Source organism: Echiichthys vipera (genome assembly GCF_963691815.1).
Source record: "Echiichthys vipera genome assembly, chromosome: 21".
Taxonomy (NCBI): domain Eukaryota; kingdom Metazoa; phylum Chordata; class Actinopteri; order Perciformes; family Trachinidae; genus Echiichthys; species Echiichthys vipera.
The window spans coordinates 1,249,367-1,270,692 of record NC_139846.1 but is presented as its reverse complement, the minus strand read 5'-3'; the positions used below and the strand labels follow the sequence as shown (position 1 = coordinate 1,270,692).

General features: G+C 40.9%; 1 long non-coding RNA gene across 1 annotated transcript; it reads left to right on the top strand.

The window, feature by feature from the left end:
- The first annotated feature begins 18,468 nt into the window (after positions 1–18,468).
- On the top strand, positions 18,469–20,122 carry LOC310963714. The gene is made up of 3 exons (XR_014593704.1): positions 18,469–18,608; positions 19,187–19,334; positions 19,428–20,122. It is a non-coding gene; the product is annotated as an uncharacterized lncRNA (long non-coding RNA).
- The last annotated feature ends 1,204 nt before the right edge of the window (positions 20,123–21,326 follow it).

The window sequence follows — 21,326 nt, the reverse complement described above, 5'->3', positions numbered from 1 at the left end:
TATATTTGAACATTTTCTATTTTGGGAAGCATTGGGAGAGTAATTAGAAAGTTAAAAAAAGAAAGAAAGAAATGCTCAAACATCTTAATGGGGTTTTGTTGTCAGTGCGATGTACATTTGACCACAGGGCAGTGCTGTTTTTACTTTTTCAGCACAATCAAGTCTGCAGTTAAAGTAAAATAAGGGGTGTGTATGTTTTAATAAAGAAACAGCTTTTAGGTCATTTTATACATGCACCACACACGGGAAGGTGATTTTAACAGGTCGGTTAATTATAGTATACACATGTGACAAGATCTGCCCTTGCAGCCTTGTACTTAAATGTGTCATATTAACATAAATACATCGTGATATAAAATGGCTTAAATATGAAGGTAGATTAGTATCTTCATTATTCAATCCAAAAAAAGGTTGCTTCAATCAAAATATGTATTCTAATCAAAAAAAACTTTTCAATCAAAGAAAAAAGTTGTTGAATATGTTTGAGACTCAAAAAAATGCATTTGAACACTGTTTTTCTTTGATTGAAAAGGTTTTTTTAATTTATTTATTTTTTATTGACTTTTGCAGACAAGAGCACCGAAACAGGGATAACACATGTCTGCTATAAGGTGAAAAAAATAAATAAAAACAGACAAAAACAGAAAAACCCCAACATGAATCCCGCTATCCCTCCCAACAACCCATGTCAGACACGGTCACAATAAAAAAAAAACAAGTAATCAAATAACATGTAACAAAAGTAGATAAACTAAGAAAAAGTTAAAAAAGAAAAGAACAAGAAAAAAAAGGGAAAGAAAAAGAAAAACACTTAAATTAATAGCAAAAATAATTAACGTAATCCAAGAAAGAGAAATACAACAAAGAAATAAATGAATAAGTGTGTGTGGGGGGGTGGGGGGTGTCTCTCTCTCTGTCCTCAGCATCATCAGGAATAGCAATGATACTATTGCGAATAAAGTCAGCAACCTTAGACATTGCAAAATTTCACGGATCCAACTATTATGAGTCGGTGGAGAAACATGTTTCCATATAAGGAGAATGTTACGTCTGGCGAGCAGGGTGGTAAAGGCCATGACACTTTGTGTAGTAATGGGCAGATTTTTAGACTGAGGGAGCCCAAAAACAGCAGTCAGGGGATTGAGTTATATCAAACCAAAATTCAGTAAGCTTCGAGCACGTCCATAACATGTGTGCATGATCAGCTGAGGACTGCTTATAGCGGTTACAAGCATCACAGTGACTGGGGTATATCTTAGCCAATTTTGCATTGGTGAAATGGGCTCTATGAAGCACCTTCCACTGTAATGGGCAGAGCCAGGCACAAATCGAAGATGAATGGACCACTTTCAGAATGTCCCTCCACTGGTCATCAGTAATGTCTACCCCCAAATCCTTTTCCAATGCATTTTTAGGTGAGTCAGTGGGGACTGGGCTCAGAAGAGGAATCTTATTATAAATGACAGATATCAGTCGTTTGTGTTGTACGTTGAGAGACGGGAATTGGTCCATCTCAGCTTCAGGAGGGCGGTTTGAAATGTGGGAATTGCTTTTGGATAAAATGTCTCATTTGATGGTACGGAAAAAAGTGGCTATTAGGCAGGCTGTATTTGTCCGACATAGATGCAAAGGACGCAAAAACCCCTTGGTCATACAGGTTCTAATGAGTTTTGAGGCCCTTATCTGACCATATGCGGAATGCAGGGTCAGTGCAGGAAGGGAGAAACCCATGGTTAATCAAAACTGGGGCAAGGATCGAAGCACTTTGCAAGCTGTACTGCTTCCTGAACTGGATCCAAATTTTAATGGCATTAACGACAACCGGATTTGATGAGACCTCATGAGCAGTTATGGGGAGCTGTGAGCAAATCGTAGAGTGCAAAAAGCAGGAGGAAGATGTTATCTCAGTATGAGCCCATGGCGGGCAGGTGTCTTCAACTTCACAGCTGAGCCAATATAAAAGTTTATTAATGTTGCTGGCCCAGAAGTAGTGGTGGAAATTAGGAAGTGCTAGTCCCCCTTCAGATTTAGGGAGTTGAAGAATTTGTTTTTTGAAACGGGCTGGTTTATTTTGCCAGATAAAGGCGTTAAGTTATTGGTCTAGGTTAGTGAAGAACGATTTTTAAGACAAATTGGGAGGTGTTGAAAAAGGTACAGAATCTTTGGTAAAATGACCATCTTAATAAGATTACCCGGCCTGCAAGGGACAGGGGGAGGCCTTCCCATCTAGACAAGTCTGACTTGCATTTAATCAATAGCGGCTGGAAGTTCTTTTGAAAAAGGTCCCTGAAGGAGCTGGTGACAAACAGCCCTCTTCAGCTGTTTTAAAGGGGAATATGGATTGTGGGATTGATTTTGCCAAGTTGTTGACAAAGAATACCTCACTTTTCTGAGTATTCAACTTATACCCCGTTAAGCCCCCACAGATTTAGGATTGATAAAACTGGGGGGAAGGAAAATGTGGAGTTTGAAATAAATAGGAGAAGTTCATCGGCATATAAGAAGAGTTTGTCGACCAGTGTTGAGCAGCCTTCTGGTGTTGAAGAATGGATGTCTCCCTAATATGAAGCCTGTCTGGTCTTGGGAAATTATCGATGACATCACACTTTGGAGGTGGAGGATGAGGACCTTAGCAAGGATCTTACAATCTATGTTTAAAAGTGAGACCGGTCTGTAGCTGCCACATGAAGTAGGATCCTCACACATTCTCACAAGGATGGGAGCTAAAAGCATTGAGTATGCCTTAAAGAACTCGACTGTAAAACCATCGGGACCAGGAGATTTCCTGTTCTGCATAGACTTGATCGCTTGATGCACCTCCAACAGAGAGATTGGTCTACCGAGCTCCCTAGCAATGTTTATATCAATCTGAGGGTACGTTAAGCAGTCTAAGAGGTTGGAGGTCGCTGCAGTAATTGGGTTACATTTAGAAGTATATAATGCAATCAGAAAAAGACTTTTGATCATCACTGGATCAGAAGTGTGGCTACCCTTACCCTAATTTTAGAGATTAGTCTGGAAGCACTAGCTGCGTGGGCCTGCTGTGCCAAGAGTCTCCCTGCCTTATCTCCCCGCTCAAAAGAGCTTGGTTAGGATTGTCGCAGCTGTCTCTCCACTACGCGTGTCACTAAGAGGCTGTGTTCCGAATGCAGTAGTAGCCGTTTCTTATATAGAGGGTGGGTGGAGAGGTGGAGTAAGTTCAATCAAGTTTTACCAGTTCCTCTGCAATTTCCACCAGCCTAGCCCTTAGTCCTTCTCATTTGAGAAATATAGGATATCACTTGTCCTCGAACAGTAGCTTTAAGTGCTTTCCACAAGGTGCCGCTGCTGACATCAGGGGTGTCATTAAACTCTATGTAAGAGCGGATTTGAGTCGCATCAAAATCTTTAAACTTACTATCTTACAATAAGTGTCAGCTGAACCTCCATGGTGAACGTGGAATTGTATATTCTGGAAAACTAATGTCAACTGTGGTAGGAGCACAGTCAGAAGTGACTATTGGGTGATATTCACATGCATTCACGCAGTCGAGGAGGTTTTTTTAAGTAATGAGAAATCAATTCGGGAGAATGTGTGGTGTACATGGGGAAAAAAAGGAGAAAGCCCCCACAAGGGGCAGTGTGTGGGATTCTCGCTAATAGCCTTGTAAAAAACTGTTTATCGTCCCAGGTGGGTGCATAAACCGAAACTAAGACCACTGGTGTGTTTTGGAGTGTGCCCAAAACTATGACATAGCGGCCGTCAGTATCTAGGATGAAATTTGTCGGCTCAAACAGGACACTTTTATGAATGGATGATAGCTGCCCTTCTAACTCTGTAAATTTGGAATAGAATAAGTGGGCCATCCACGCCCTCTTAAAATGTGGGGTGTCAGCTGATTTGAGATGTGTTTCCTGCAGAAACATCACATCCCCCCTGAAGGTGCTGCAACTGCGTCAGGACCTTACCGATTGTGATCGCTTTGTTCATTCCCTTAGTATTCCACGAAATCAGATGTGCTCCAGTACCTGTCTTTACAGCTTTAGCCATAGGAACAATATTAATAAGTTATAATAATAATAATAATATGTAGTAGTGGAGGAAGAGAGTGGGGAGGAAGGGTAAAAAAAAAAAAACAGAAAAAAAAAAACACTCCAAAAGGCCAAACGCATATAAAATCAAAAAAATACAACATCAAACAAGACAGTAACAATGTGACCAATCTGAGGGCTACTCCCATAGAAAAAACACCTCCTGAGTCTCCAGCTCGAGCTAACCACTAAACTGAACTTCCGGGGTCTCCTCCCTAAACAAACAGTGTTTGCCCCTTAAAGTCACATGATAATGATAGTAAAGAATAAAAGATAAAAATAGTATTAATAATTATGCCAGAACAGACATTAAATTAGTCAGCAGAGGGCGCCAAGATGCCATGGGGCAGGCAGGCCATGAGGGTATTTTTCTACCTCAGCTCAGATGAATAGGATGCATTTATAAAACCCTCCACCTGCGTTAGAATGCATGCTGTATAAATACAGGTCACCTCTGCAAATCAGACTACAAAAAGTGTCAGGCTTCAGTAAAGCCCTTTGTCCAAACAGAGAACAAGAATACTTCAGATAACACTGTGGTGGTGGGTGACAAAAAGTTTAAGTAAAATAAAATAAAGCTGTGAAAGAAATATATAATAACAAACTGAAATCCACATGCAGACGAGCTTTCAGTGCTTGGCACGAAGGACGACCAAGGACAAACTTAATTCACATAACAGTGTGTGCAGGCACAAAAACAGGATGAAGAGACGGGAATTTAAAAAGCATCAGAAAACATGTCCACAGTGCGTTATAATGACCACTTAGCGATTGCTTAACAGGCATCAAAATTGGCAGCTTGTCAGGAATTCCTGTCAGGAAAATAGTATAATATACATATATATATATATATATATATATATATATATATATATATATATATATATATATATATATATACGACACAGTCAGCACCACTCACGGTTATTCAGACAACAAGACAGCGGCTCGTCTGCGGTGGAATCAACAGCTCTCCCGTGGTCATAAGGGCTCCTCTTTCGGGTGGATGTTATGAAGGCTTTGGCCTCAGTGACCATAGAGAGCCTTTTCCTGCCTCTGTCCTTCATAGTGATTACCAGTCTGGCAGGGAACAGCAGCGCGGGTCTGAAGCACAGGTTGTAATGCTCCGACATCAACTATCTGTATTTCTGGCTCTGCTCTACCATCTCGGGAGCATAGTCCTCGTAGAAGGCGATGGGAGACCCTCTATAGCTGTAGCTGGCCTCTCGTGGCGTGGGCTTTGCGTATGACAGATACGATAAGTTACCTGTGCAGCCTGAGGATGACTGGCTGCAATATCCACGGTCTCTGCCCCGGCTTTGGTTTCTCAGCTAGTGTGCGTTGAGCCCTGTCACACTCCGGCGGCGATTTCCGGAAGCCTTCCGCGAAAGCCTCCATGAGCAGCTCTGTGAAGAAGGCTTTGGGCCGCGGACCTTCAACAGATTCTGGTAATACAATCAGTCTGATGTTATTGTGCCGGCTCCGGGATTCCAGGTCGCTGACTTTAGCCAACAGCTTAGCGTTGCTCTCTGTTAGCGCAGTACAGGAGGCCTTCAGCGTTAGCAGATGCTCGTCCTGTAAATTTGCATTTACTTTGAGGGAGCCTATCTTCTGAGCGTGGTCAGACACTGTGGCGTGGACGTGGTCCAGCTTTGCTTTCGAGCATTGAAATGGGTCTGAACAACATCAAAGGCCGACTGTAAAAGAATGAATGCTTGCAGAACAGCTTGTCTCATCTGCATAGAAATGATACAAGGCATCTGACAAATTGTTACAAAGATAATTTATAAAGATTGAAAACAAAATGGGTCCTAACATCGACCTTTGTGGGGCGGCCCCCTTTGAGAACCTCAAAAATGTTGATGAGGACCCTGCCATCCTGACACACTGTGATTTATCCACTAAATAATTTCTGAACCAAGAAACTGCATGCTCAGATAAGCCTATGTTGTGCAATGTATCAATCAAGATAGTTTCAGTTTTACTTTGTCTTGCTCCGGCCCATGAGTTGTTTTTTTATCTCCAATAAGACTTTTTAGCTCGAGAGAAAACCAAGGGTTATTTACTTTACTCGCAATTTGTGAAAAGGAGCATGTTTGTACAAAATATTCAAGAAACCATCAAAAAATTATTTCCAGGCCAGTTCCACATCACCAATAAGATTAAGTCTGCTCCAATCAAAATGATAAAGCTGAAAAAAGCTTTTACACAAAAAATGTTTAGGTCTCTTTTGATAAGCAGTCTGGGCTTGGCTTTAGGGAACTTAGCCTGCCTGACAGTTGCAATGACGCAATGGTCACCAAGATCATATGCAAAAATACCTATATCAGAGTATTTATGTGGACTATTTGTCAAGATCAATTCAAGCAGAGATGACTTCTCGGGACATTTAACATTTGGGTGTGTTGCTGCCTCAACAAGTTGCGTCCGATTAAAAATGTCACACACCGATTTAAGGTTATCTGACACTGAAGCCAACCAGTCCCAGTTCAGGTGCCTCACTAGCAGTAGCTCATTTGAGTTAAGATTAGACAAATAATGTACTAATGAGGTTAGGGCTTCAGCACAAGCAGAGGTTGGCCTGTAACATCCAATAATATTAATGAATTGACCCTCTGCAAGATCAAGTTTTAAAGCCATCAGTTTGAATTGCTTGCAGATGGACACTGAGGATAAAAAAATAATATAAAATTTGCTTTTATTAAATAGAAAAACCTCAATATATAATTCAAACTGGACAGAAACAAATTAATCAAACCATCTTACTTAGTCTTTCCACTCTTCCAACAATCACCAACTCTGGCTTGGTTGAATTAAATCATTGATTCATAAGTAAATCAATCCCATCTATAGTCAGTGCTAAGGCTACATGTTTGGATGTAAGTCCTGAGCTGAGTCACTGTCTGAAAAGGCCTCACAGCACATTGTGATGAAACACAGCAAACAACACATTCTTGGTTGGGGTATTACTTATTTATATTTCATGAAATATGTACCTGTTGACTTATTCCCCATTCTTTTTTAAATTCATTGGCACTTTTACAGAGTCAAAAACAGTGATGATGCAAAGAAAAGAACACTCAGGGAGACTAAGAAACCATAGAGGAATCAATCAAACATGATGTAACCAACAAACACAGTTTGAGTGACAGTCCTGGGTGTTAACCATCTCAGCTGGTCAGACTGCTCCAACCTGCCTTAGGGTTTATATGCTCAGGACCATTAGCTACGCTGCATTTACATTGTATGGAAAGAAGGAAGACAAGAGATTCCTGCTACAAAGAAGTTCCCCTCAGCTTCAAGAAGGAGAGGCTGCGAAGTTAACTTAACAAATATGTGTTAATATGTATGAATAGTTAAACACCTTTGGTAAATTTGGTGTTTTGATTTCTGTCTGAAAGTGAGATGAGAAGTTGGATGTCAATCTCATGTCTGTGTTAAATATAAAGCTGGAGACACTACATACTAATGGCGGCTGCTGGTCTTTCAAGGAGGGGAAGCTCATTTTTCCAGCCTACATCATAAATGTGTTTGTTTATTTATATGTAAATTCTACCCTTCGTTCCTTTTCAAGAAAATTATCTGTGACCTTGTCGTACCAACTAGGCATATTTTCCAGGGACTTGACCAGTGTTCTCTCAATGGCAGCAGAGCTAGGCTGCTTAAACGACCTTGGCCCAGCTGGAGCTGCTGCGCGAGGCTAATGTGAAGTGTGACCACCTGTGAGTGTGAGTGACAGGGGGAGAAGCTCCGTAGCTGCAGCTGCTCATTGGGGAAAGAAACTGCAGAGTGACAGAACAGAGCCGCCAAACACTAGTCGTTTTTAACAAATGCAAAGTCTCTGGGGATTGGTAAAGTCTCGCCATCAGTTCAGAACAACGGAATGAAAAACTTGGTAATGCTCTGGTGGATGTTTATTCTTTATGGTAGAACAATGTATTATAAAAATAGAAAGGTCTACAAGAAGTAGTCAGCAGAGAAGTCTCACAGCCATCAAGGGGAATTTATTGAATCAAGGTTAACACACTCTCATCACAGAGTTCCAAATTCTAAATTCCAAATCCCAAGTGTCTCTTAACAGAACTTCCCCTCTTATACTGAGGTTCGTGTGCTGACAACGTTTACACGCCCCATCAGGTCTTTCCAATACACACTCATACATTTACCATCAGCAGAGTCTACTTTGTGTCCAGATGTCATCATGCACAAATATAGTTATATTATTCTCTAAACAGAATGTGTGCTTATCAGGCCTATGTCCCAAGTACACTGTGACCTTGTCCTGTTATTCACTTTCTCAATAATGTTTTCTTCCACATCTTCAAGTTCGCCGATTCACTCATTTAGCTGTCAATCGAAAAAAGGATTCCACCTCAGACAGCTCATCCAATCATCATGCAGAAGCCGAGCGTCCGGGCCAGCCCACTGTCCCATAGACCCCCAGAGACAAAGCCCAGCATTTATCCAATGAGCAGTGGAACAACCCGCTCTACGCTTCCCCATTGAAGTCAGTAGAAGCTGAGCATCCGACTTTGTAAAGCGTTGTGGCGCTGTGGGGATGAATGAGAAGTTGCACCGGTTACCTGTGATAAGGAACTGATTCTGAACAAAAGATGAAGGCTTTCTAGCACGGATTTAGTCAATGAAATGTACACACAGCACCATTTGACCACTTTTTTTTTTGGTGACATTTAAGGGGAAGCTGAGCTTCCCTTGCAGTATTACAGCAATTGCCACTGCTACATGCGTAGCTTAGCTTAGCTTAGCTTAGCTTAGCGTAAAGACTGGCAGCAGGAGAGTCAGCTATCCTGGCTCTGTCCAATGTCATCAAATTATACCTACCAACACCTCCAAAGCTGAACCTAAGTCTCTCTCCGAAACAGCCAATCCCAGTCCAATCAGGGTGACATTACATATCATATACGATATAAGGGCGTACACTATCATGTGATACAAGAACAGTTTAGTGCCCCTTTATTTGCTGTCTGTCTGGAACATGTGGCTTTACCCTGTCTTTTTTTGAATCATTATAGAGCACTTCATGATGATACATGATGATGTCATGTAAACAGCCATCAAATCCTATTAAAGATTATTTTTCAGTTTTGTTATTTTCATGAGTTAAAGCTTGAATATACTCCCAGGTGGATGTGTACGTGGACCGCTGCGGACACCATGGACAAGCCATACTTCTTTTTATACTATCCACTTGGAGGTTTAATCTGCATATGTGCACTAGATTGTAATGGGGAGCGTACCTATGTTCCCCGGGTCCTAAGCTTCCCGCTTTGTATGTGACCGGGGAACATAGGACCCATTTTTAATAGAAAGGTCAGATGTTCCCCGCTTTCAGCGTACAGCGTACTTTTCTTTTTGTTAGGGCCCTGGGGAACATAGGGATGACCCCATTGTAATGCTACCACTTGCAGTGTAGTGACTGTGTAGACATGTCTGGACAAGTCCATACGGTCACAACAAATTGGCGGTACACGGACCTCTGCACAGAGCATACGCATAGTCCCTCTGATGATGACATTTACATCATGCAAACCCTTGCAGACCCTCCCGCACACCACACGGATGTAGACAGTATACTTTAGTTGGGTCATCTACAGAAGTTCCATGACCATGGAGAGTGAAGGTTCATTTCTCACTGGATTTGTGATCTATAAAGAATAAAGTAAAAAATGAGCCAGGGTGTCTAACACTTTCTTGCTGTATTCCATAAAAAAACAAAGGTAGTATTGGTATAAATATGACAAATTTGTCACGCCGCGGTGAGGTCTGTCCTGTCTTTGGGTTTCTTGTGAATTTCCTGTTTTATTTTGAAAGACAACTCTCCTCTCGTTCCAGGTCACTTGCCTTTCCTCTTGTGTCACCGGTCTGACATCATCCCCTGCATAGACATAAAGAGTAGACGCCTCATCGAACGTTGGGCCTATTGGCGCTGACGAGCGGTGGAGCCGCCATCTTGGCCCGGTCGCCCGCTCCACTCAGTGTAAGGACAGGACACGGTTCAGCGTATTTTAATATTCACAGTGGGATTAACAGTAATAGAATATTCTGATATATGATATATGTGATGTATGATAGGTGTTTTGCAAACACTATAAATATAAACACAACAAGAGAAATCATTTATAGAGTATTAATAGGCTGTATTTCATACATGAATACATAAATCTCTCTCTCACTCACTCTCTCTCTTTCTCTCTCTCTCACACACACACACACACAAACACACGCACGCACACACACACACACTCAGAGAAAATTAAAATACATATAAATCAAGAGTATCAATACAATTAGGTCAGAGAGAGAGAGAGATGACATTTTGGACACATCTAAATACAAGTCAAACAGACACACTTCCATTTAAAGCACTAAAAAAAACAAGAGCCGAACCCTATATGTTTATAAATATTCAGAAATGATCCATGCTCTGCCAGTCGCATAGTCGTGGTAGTGGAGAGGAGAGGGAGGGTCCACATTTGAGCGAGTGTGTGTGGTATAAAAATATATATAACATTTTGTTAAATCGATCATTTTCACACTGTTTTGTTCTTGCACAGTTACCAATTTGAGTGTAGCTCTAATTGGTAAAGACAGTGATGTTGTAGGACTACTTTGTATAGTATCTAAAATGACTGTGTCCTTTGTTTTTAGGCAAGGTCTAATTATGTGAATGTCTTCTTTATTACATATTTTAATTATGTAGTAATTGTATTTAATGTGCAAACAAAAACACGGGGCATAGTTCAGTAATATCCATTTTAAATTATACAAACCATTTAAGATTTTTCCTTAGTTAAATAAATGTATGATTTTTTCTTTTCAGACTGTTTCAACTTCTCTGGTACAACTGAACTAAAAAAGCCTGGACTCATCAGTTCTGGTTTACAAACATGTGACGTTCGTCCTGCTTTAAATGGAGATGTGGAGAACCAAGTAAAAATGTATGGAACATTTTGTTCAGCTGTGAGAATATCGGGCACAGAGTGGAAATACATGTTCACGCTTGCCTCGTAAATCTCTAATTCATTCTTTATAATAAACCCCACATCATGTTGCTCCTGTTTGATGAAACAGTTTAACAGCAAAGGATATTGATCAGATTCTGCCACTTCTCCTTTGATAGTCTAAACTTTAAAAAAAAAGTGACATGACATGAAAAATGATCTCATAATTCATGTCAATGTCATGTTCAATATTTAAAAAAACAAAACTGAGAATATCTGAGGTGACCTGAGATGAACTGTCTCTGAAGTGTCTTCCTCTCATGAAACCACAGCACATCCTCCGCTGATCTACTGCTGGAAATGTGCAATCCATTTACACTAGACCACATGTACGACAACCCCTCTCCTCCCTGCTTCTCCTTTCATATCTACACAGGCTTGCACACACACATCTGGCCGGGGGGTAAATTAACTAACATTCCCACAGAGGCTAATCTCCACGCCTCTACTGTGACAAGATAATAATAATAAAATAAGGGACAGCAGCTCCTCTGGCAGCTAAATCTGTATCTACCTGCCACAGCCTGAGGGACTCACTATAACATTCAGAAATGCATGGATTTATGTATAATTGTTTAAAATTGTACTGTACCGTACTGATTATGAATTGTAATATTGTAATATTAGATTAGAGCAGGAATACGCTGCACAGTGCTCTGGCATCTTGTTCCTTCTGCTGCTCAACTCATAGGCTCAACGAGTCACTCATAGAACTTATCTGGGAGAAGGACCGGTCCAAGATGGCGGCCGCATTTCTCGCGGCCCAACGTTCGATGCGGCATCTACTCTTTATATGTCTATGATCCCCTGATCCTTGGTTGTTTCCACCTGTGGTCCCCCTCCCTTCATGGGTATAAAGTCTGTGTCTTTTCCCCTGTCTCGTCGCCAGAATTTTTCGTCCTTCCCCGCATTCTGACCAACGTCAAAATTTTGCGTCACACCGTGTTCAATCAGAAGGCGCTGTAGGAATTTTACACAATACTTTTCAGAATTTCACAGAAAAAGATTGAGTCAAAAGTTTGTGTGCTTTTGGAAACAGAAAAGTTTGAGCTTGGACTAATAATCACTATCACACTTTAAATGATCATACCTAATAATCACACTTATCACATTCTTATTAATCATTACTAATAAACTCGCTAACATATGATTATTAATTCTTCAATCATTGATTATCACACTCTTATTAATCATTACTAGTACACATGCTGACACATGATTATTAATTGAATTATTACTAATACACACACTAACACATTGATTTTTAATTCTTCAATTCCCCCTGTTGATCACTCACCAGAGTGATCATTCCTCCGAGACCACAACATCCTGGATGTCTAAAGGGATGCCACGGACGTGGCCTGCCAAGTTCTATAACTCTAACAATTATCAAACCATGCACATATGAGATAAATTACCACTAAAATAATGAATATTACAATAAACACACTAAGTGTCCACACACACACTGTTTGTTCTCTACTCCTACTTAACCCCTTTACCCTATTTATCAACTCTATATACTGTGGTGTTCTTTACTATTGGTGTATGTGGGTCAATCATAGATTATATGTATTTACAGAAGTCCCTTAACCCTGATCGGTTAGATCTGTTCTGACTTGATCTAAGGACCTTTTGGGCTCCTCCCCCTGTCTACACCTTGAAAGGTGAATCCACTTGTCACTTCCCTGTATTTTTACTGCTGTGGAGGTTTGCTCCACTACCTTATGGGGTCCTGTCCACCTGGGGTGTGTCCACTTTCTTTTCAATGTCTTTACATACACCCAAGGTTCTCCTAGCAAAGTCAGTGGGGCTGGTACTGGTCCTGACCCCCCTTGGCTTCCTGCCAATGTTTTTACCCAGCCTTGGAGTTGAGTCACGTAGGACCATGCCAGTCCTGGTGTGGCCCCTGGCTGTAGCGGTTCCTGGTGTCTTGGTCCAGGGATGGTGCGACCTGTAAATAACTCATAAGGGGTACATTTCTTTTCTCTGTTCACACTAGCCCTCTTAGAGTATAATGCCATAGGCAAACAGTCTAATCATGATAAACCCATAGTTGCCATCATTTTAGCTATTTTCTCTGTCCTCATTTCCTCCTCATGCTTAATAGGCAGACCTGAAGCTGTCACAAAACCTGCTCTCTCTCACTCTTTCAACTGACAATGCACTGCTGCACTGGCCTATGCAGAGTCTGCATATGCCTGCCATCAGACTGTACAACGCTGCACAGCCACGCTGAGCGACGCTCAGGGAATAAACTAACACTACTCAAAGTGACCTATCACTGAAATGCACCTTTATCTCTCTTGCACATTAAAATCCACATAGCACATTGTAATATAGTGTTTATCTGCGATACTGTACTTTTATTTTATTTTATTGTTGTTCATATTTTGTATTTTATATTTTATCTTATTTTAGTACTTCTGATTGTTTTGTACCGCTGCTACGATGACCTCATTTCCCCTCGGGGATAAATAAAGTTATCTATCTATCTATCTATCTATCTGTCTGTCTGTCTGTCTGTCTGTCTGTCTGTCTGTCTGTCTGTCTGTCTACCTATCTATCTATCTATCTATCTATCTATCGTATATGTTCACTCTCTTTCCCTCACCATGCTTACAAGCTACTGTTACTGCCATCACTTCCGCTAGCTGAGCTGACGGTTTTTCTGTCACTTCGCCTGTACTTAGTGTCTCAAACTTTCCCTGATCTTTGATAACCACTGTCCATGCTGCGCTTAGTCCTCCGCTAATCTTTTCTGAAACAGCAGCCGTATACATACAAGTCAATGTCTGGTCGGTCCTGTGATTTTGCATGCAAGTCGGGTCTCACTATAATGGCTTGCGTTGTAAGTGGAATGCAGTCATTTGGGTTTTTCGTCATCTGGAACTGCTAAACAGCTCGCTGCATTAACTCCTTTGTGTGTGTACATTATATTTGCATTTAAGCCGTCCTCTACTTTTCTGAGTCGAGAGTCTGATAGAGTAAAAACGGATGATGAGATGAACGTTATTACACTATGCCTGGTCAAAATTTTGAGTGGATGCCTGAATTACCTTTTTCTCTAATTCTGATTGTGAGGTGATGTGATGAGTGATCTTGTACACTTGTCCTTCTTAAGAGTATGTGACTGCCGGGATTGTGGTTTGTTCCCAGTCCTGTAACTGAGATGTTGTTTTTACCATGGGTTTTAAATCTTTAGCTTGACTTCCTTCTCCTAATGCTAAGCTAATATGGGGTGCTGCAGTGTCACCCATGTTGTACCACTCTGCCTGTTCTGCATTGAGCAGGACTTGTGCTACTACTTTCTTTGATATGTACTATGAACTAAGGTCACTTCTGTTTTTGCACTATTTGGTCTTATTAATCATATTTATTCACTCCATATTATATTATTACAAAACAAACAAAACGAGAACAACTGCACTATATCATGTGAATATGTATATATGTCTATTTCTATTTCTTCCCTTTTTAAAATGTAACTTTATTGCTTAATTTTGCTATTTTTAATCTTATTTTGTAATATTCTGTTGCTGCTGTGACAAAAGAATTTCCTCGTCTGCGGGACATTAAAGGTTTTCTGATTCTGATTCTGATATATACAGTCCAAAGTCAGTGTCCAAGGGGAACCCTCTACTTCCCTAAATCTTTCCCCATACACTTCTTTAGTTTGGGTGCGGTCATAGAGAAAAGTACAGTGGGGAACGTCAGGGACCGGTTCATATGGGTGCACTGAGTGAATCCACGGTTTCCATTGTTGATACAGTTTCAAAACATTGGTAATTGGCGGGTCTGGGTCCTCTTTCAATTGAGTCCATTAAACGTTGGCCGACTGTTGCCGCTGATCAGGATCTTCCCCTAGGATCCATTGTCCATTGTTACATCTTGAAGTAATTGTCTCTGAACAGTCTATTTTTACCCTATTAGGGAAATGAACTTGCACCCCATGTGGGCCACATAGGATAGATGCTTTCAATCTAACTAGGACATCTCTTCCTAGCAGTGAGATTGGGTATTGTGGTGAATATACATAGCTTTGATGAAACTGGTAACCAGCTATTTTAGTGGGGAGGGGTTCTGTGAAAGGGAGTGGCATTGGCTGTCCTCCAAATCCCACAAGGTCTATGGAATATTTGGAGAGCTGTTCACCGAACTGAGGTTGTATCAGAGTCGAATGTGTTGCTCCTGTATTGACTAAAAAGTTCACTTTTCGTTTGTTCACTTCTCCCCGTAGCAAGGGGTCAGCCTCTCCCCTTGCCCTTGACCCTGGGCACCCCTGGTATTGGTCTGGATACCTGGTGCCTTGGGGCAACTGGTTACCTGGGGCCAGTTGTGGTTGCGATGGCACATGCTGTTGTTGCTGCTGTGGAGGTGGTCCCCCTCTTGGTGGCCCCCTCTGGTTTTGTGGACAGTCTCGTGCCCAATGTCCATGACCTCCACACACGAAACACCCATTGTCCCTAGCCCCCGGTGATCCGCCCCTGCCCCTTCCATAACCTCCTCGAGGATTAAAGCCTCGTCCTCTTCCTCCTCTATAATTTGATTGTGGTGGGCCCCATGGTCCTGGCGGGTTCCATGGTCCCTGGGGAGGGGGTCCTGTATAAAATATGCCTGCAACCGGGGCAACTGGAACTGGGGATTCCCATTGGCGCTGGCTCCTCCTGTTGTTGGCTCATCTGTGCTTGTGTCTCTAACTGTAATTTGGTCAGTTGTATTTTCAAATTCTCTATCTCTGTTTTGCTCACAGCCTTTCTTTCATCTGCTCTACGCATGTGATGTTGAAGTGTCCTCATCCATATGTGTAATGGCTCTATGTCTGCTCTGGGGTCATCCTCCATCTTTGCCTGCACTTCCTTATCTGTTCCTTTCATAACTGCAGCTTTAAACATTGATCCCTGCAGTGGATCTGACCCTGGATTGTTCCTGATCTTTCCTGCCAGTCTTTTCTGCATCTAAATCTAATTGGTCTGTTGTCCCTAATCCATATTTCTGTCCAAATAATTATTAGTTCTGTAGGAAATGCTGCTACATTTTTAACACTGTTTCAATTATCGCTCTTTACCACTTATTTAGTTTGTACTTATTTTATTTCATATCCTGCTAAACTGCACGCTGCGTATTGTTGTATATTGTATATACCTACGCTTAACCACAACGTCTGTTGCACTCTGTCACATTAGTTATTGTTTGATTTATTTGATGTTAGCTTTATTTTATTTTATTATGTTTTTATGCTTATTGTTACTCTGATCCTTTCTCACCTTTGTATTGAAACTGTTGCACAATAATTTCCCTCAGGATAAATGAAGCTTCTTGAATCTTGAATCTTAATCCTCTCACATTCACCTATAATGGGATACTGTGACTCTACTAAGGAGCTTTTCATAAAATCTAATATTTTAAATTCATGGATATAGTCAAGCTAAAAATTCTTGAAATCTTATTCAGAGCTGTAAAAAATCTTCCTACAGGTATTCAATCTTTATTTAAATTAAGAAACAATTGCTATAATTTAAGAGGACTGCTTCGATTTAAAACAAGAAAAGCAAGAACTAACATTAGACAAAGATGCGCGTCCGTTATTGGTGTAAAAATGTGGAATGACCTTAATGATAAACCGAAAGTAATTACAACACGACCGATATTTAGAAACCTTGAAATTTGAAATAATTGATGCATATGTATAAATGTTATGATTGGAAAAGAGAATAAATAAATAAATAAATGACAAAAGGGAAATGTTATTCATTTTGATTATTGAATACATGGAAATGAGAAAAAAGTAAAGCTTATTTAAGCAAATATGAATTTTGATTCTGCAGATTTAGATTTTTGCTTTGTGAGTATGTGTGTGTGTTTACATGTATAATATGTTTAAATGTATATAAGGTAAGTAAATGATTTCATTTGTTTAAGTATAAGTAAATATACTTTTAATCAAATATATGTTTAATCATAAGTAAATACGTTGTGTTTAAACAGTCAGAACTGTGATGTTAGGGTGGGCTAATAAAAGCAAGTTGCTTCAGCCCCTTTAATCCTTTTTTTTTTGGTTGAAATTGTCAAAACATTATGTCATTTTATTTAACATCTGATGTAGAACCAAAAATTTAAATTCATTCATTCATTCATGGTGAACTCTGTGCCTACGGTTAGACCAGCTAAGTTCTGTAACCATGTTCCAGCTGAGCCTGAACTCATCATACTGATTTTTTAGATTTACGTGTTTGTTTTTAAATCCCTCTCTCTTTCTCCTGTGTTTGACTATGACTGTAGAAGCCAGAAAAGCGACAGAGTGGTCTGAGTCAGTTAAGTCAGTCTCAGGTTTGGGTTTTCCTGCTTTGTGTCGCTGTCATGTGTGTTGCTGCTCCCTCTATTTCTCCCTCTAACTTCTTCTCTCATACTGTCTCTCCGAAAGCCCCTCCTTTCTGTTGTGCCCTCTCATGCACCCTCCTTTCCTCATATCGCGCTCCTCTCTGACACTGTCTCTCCTTCTACTGTTTTTCCTCCTCCCACTGTCTCTCCTCTTCTGTCTGAAGTCTCACCCTCTCAGATTCACCTGTTATTATACTATAGTCTTTCTTCCCTCTTTTTCGTATCCTCATAATCTGCGTTTCTTCTCATTCTTACCTTCATACTTCCTTCTGCCTCAATCGTAGGTAACTGTAAAGACAAATCTGGATAAATTCTACTTGCTGAAGGGGCTGATGGTGACGGGTGTGGGTGTGGATAGGGTGGGGGTACTGTTTCTGCCTCCTTCTCTTCTGCCCTATTTCTCAGCTGTCTCTACACTCTCAGCTGCCAGTCCGGCCATATGCAAATCTGCTCTTCGCTCCTCCCTCTTCTCCTATTCCTTCTCCTCCTTCTTTCTCTTATGCCACAACCTACTCAGACCATTATTTCTGTTTCCCACTACTTCTTCACGTGCTCTGTCCTCCTCTAACTCCTCCTCTAACTGAACAATATATTACATACATATACATACATATTTTACCATATTCTCTGGCTCGCTTCACCCGTCCTACTACTCGCTGCCAGTATTCATCCCAACCTAATCCTCGGCCTGTAAATTACCTTTAATATAGCACATCATATTCCCAAAATGTGTAGTTGCATTTTCATGAGAAATCTCTTAAAATGTGTTTATTTTTTACCGTTACTTCCTGTTTTTAGGCTTGTGCTTTTATTTTGATAGAGTGTAACCGGAAAAGAGAAAAAAAGAACAACTTTACAGTTTTTAAATGTCTTGCAAACGGGTCGAGTGGGTAACGGCTGCGGCCTGCTGCAATACAATCGTCTGCAGCGGGGCTGGACCGCTGCAGACGATCAAGCAGGTCCCGCCTCAAACAGGTCCCGCCTCCCGCCAGCAGCCCCGCCTCCCGCTAGAAGGTGAAGCCCCGCCTCCCGCCCGACAGCCAAGCCCCGCACCCGCAGCCGCTGCAGCCATTACACACTCTCTCTCTCTGCAGGTAGTCGATTAGAAGATTTCATCAAGGAGAAATTATGTCGGTGAGTGAAATTACGTTGCTACAATAAATGCATTAAATGAAAAACTTTATTCACATCTCTGGACTCGTGAACAACCTCTAATTTTTAATTTGAAACTTCTGACATGCAGTGAAATGTCTTTCGTTGGATGTTTTGCACTAGTTGGAATTATGTTAATTACAATGTATTGGACTGGGGGAGGTGCACCATTTTCTGTATTTGTTTTCTTTCTGGTCCCACTGCGCCTGCACAACAGGGGGCAAGTTTCCTTTAAAGGAAACATTCATGGTGTGTTTTCTTCATATTGCATTGCAATAGCCTGTTTAAAGTGATTATATATGCAACCAACAACTAATCAGTACTGATACTATATGCTAATAGATAAAGGAGTGACAATAACACAGTAAATGCCATGAATTGCTTAGATATAGCTGTGTAGTATTCTTAGGAAAAAAGTGCATATGAGAGAAGGCTCATTACAACTAGAAGAGACATATGACTTTTCTTTTTTAAAGACTTGAGACTTATAATAATGTTAATGCTAATATGCCTTGTGTATCTTGAATCTAATGGTCAATTGTTCTTCTATTTTTGTTCAGCATCCAACCCATTTCGCAGCAAGTGAGGAGCCAGTTTTTCCCTCAGGGGAATCTTATAACTGTCTTTGTTGTCCTTTTAAGACAAGCCAGCATGACAGTATAGTGCACCATATGAAAAAACATTTGGATGCAGCAGTCCGCCATGGAGGTATTGTCACTCTTTATGTGGTCTACAGAAGCAAATACTGTACTTGTGTTAGGCTGTCAATAACTCTAATGTAATAAATATTTTGTTTTGCAGAATACCGAATCTGCAAATGCAGCTTTAAATGCAGAGACGCTCACCATTTTCACTGCCTCACCTGTGACACAACTATTATAAGAAGGAACCATTTCATTTCTCACTTAAAAGTCTGTGCTGTAAGATCTGTTCCCAAGAGCCAAAAAACAGCCACCGTGAGCCCCATAGCAGCCAGTGTCACCGAGAGCCCCGAAGCAGCCAGTGTCACCGAGAGCCCCGAAGAAGCCACTGTCACCGAGAGCCCCGAAGCGGCCACTGTCACCGAGAGCCCCGAAGCAGCCACTGTCACCGCTGCTCAACCACAAATGAATGTGCAGGTTAAGATCAAGTGTGTACACTGTGGTCTTCAACTCAACAGACGCAATTTAAGAGTGCATATTAAACGAAAACACTGTGGGAAAAAATACATCACTGCTGAAGCAGCCACTGTCACCGAGAGCCCCGAAGCAGCCACTGTCACCGAGAGCCCCGAAGCAGCCACTGTCACCGAGAGCCCTGAAGCAGCCCCAGCTCCCACTGCTCAGCAGCAAATGCAAGTGCGTGGACAACATCAGGTCAAGATCAAGTGTGTACACTGTGGTCTTAAACTCAACAGACGCAATTTAAGGGTGCATATTAATAGGAAACACCGTGGCAAAAAAGACATCACAGCTGAACGCCATTTAAGCTGTCAGTGCATTGACCCACTAAATTCTATTTTTGCTGTTAAAAAGACATTCACTGGTCCAAGCAATCCAATTCATGTAATCAAAAAAACATCTGGCACAAACCAACAAGTTAGGTGTGAATTGGATTCGTGCAAGGCCAATGCTGAGTTCGTCATATATATATATACATATATACATATATATATTTTTGCTGCTAACATTCACTTCAAACAGCTGTGTAACTTTCTGTCTCTTAGATGCTATATTTTATTTTATTTTGTTGTAGATATGTCTAAATCTTGCCTCCTTTTATATTTTATATTTTACCTTTTACTTTTTATCCATTTATATTTATATTGTATATTTTTTTTGGTGGTTCTGGAGCCTTGCAACGTAATTTCGTTCAGGTATATGCAAATGTGCTTGAATGACAATAAAGTTTGTCTAAGTCTAAGAATAAGTCTTCTTACGATTCACATCGCTTCTCTCCACCCAACACCCACAAGCACCCTCTCGCCCCTTCTCACACACCCCAGCTGACCAACCCCCCACCCAAACTAAGCCCCCACATGCAGCCACACACACACACACACTCACCATCTACACACTACACGCACTAAGCTGCGCTTTCGTAGTTTTGTTATTTTGTATATTTATATCTCATTGCACACACCTTCTATTGCACATACTTTAGTGTCATATCTTGTTGTTAGTCTATAAGTTGTTGTTAGTCATTTATTTTGTTGTGTTTTACATTGTTGTGTCTGCTTCTAGTGTTTAGGTCTTTTGTTGTGTTTACATTTTGTTGTGTCCTTTTAAGTGTTAAGTCCTTCGTCTTACTTGTTATTTTTTCGTCATACGTTATTTTATTGTGTGCTTTATTTATCGTGTATTTTTAAGCCGGGAGTCGATGAAAAATGTCATTATGACAATAAAAATTCTTGATTCTTGATACATGATAATTTATGTAGCCTATAAAATAATCCCTCACTTTTCTGCATTTTGCTGTTCTCGGGTTTCCATTAATGACATAAACAATGACAAACCTATTTATTAATAGCGCAAAGACCGTTTTTATGACTAGCGTAGTAGTAGGAGAAAATCCTCCATCCAGGCGCTGTTTTTTACCGAGTAGGCAGAGCTTGGCATGTGACGTGTGTGTCATGGGCGGGGCTGTGTGTGTCATGGGCGGGGGCTGGACCTGCTGGACGTCTGCAGCAGCAGGCCGCAGCCGGCTCTGCAGCAGGCCGCA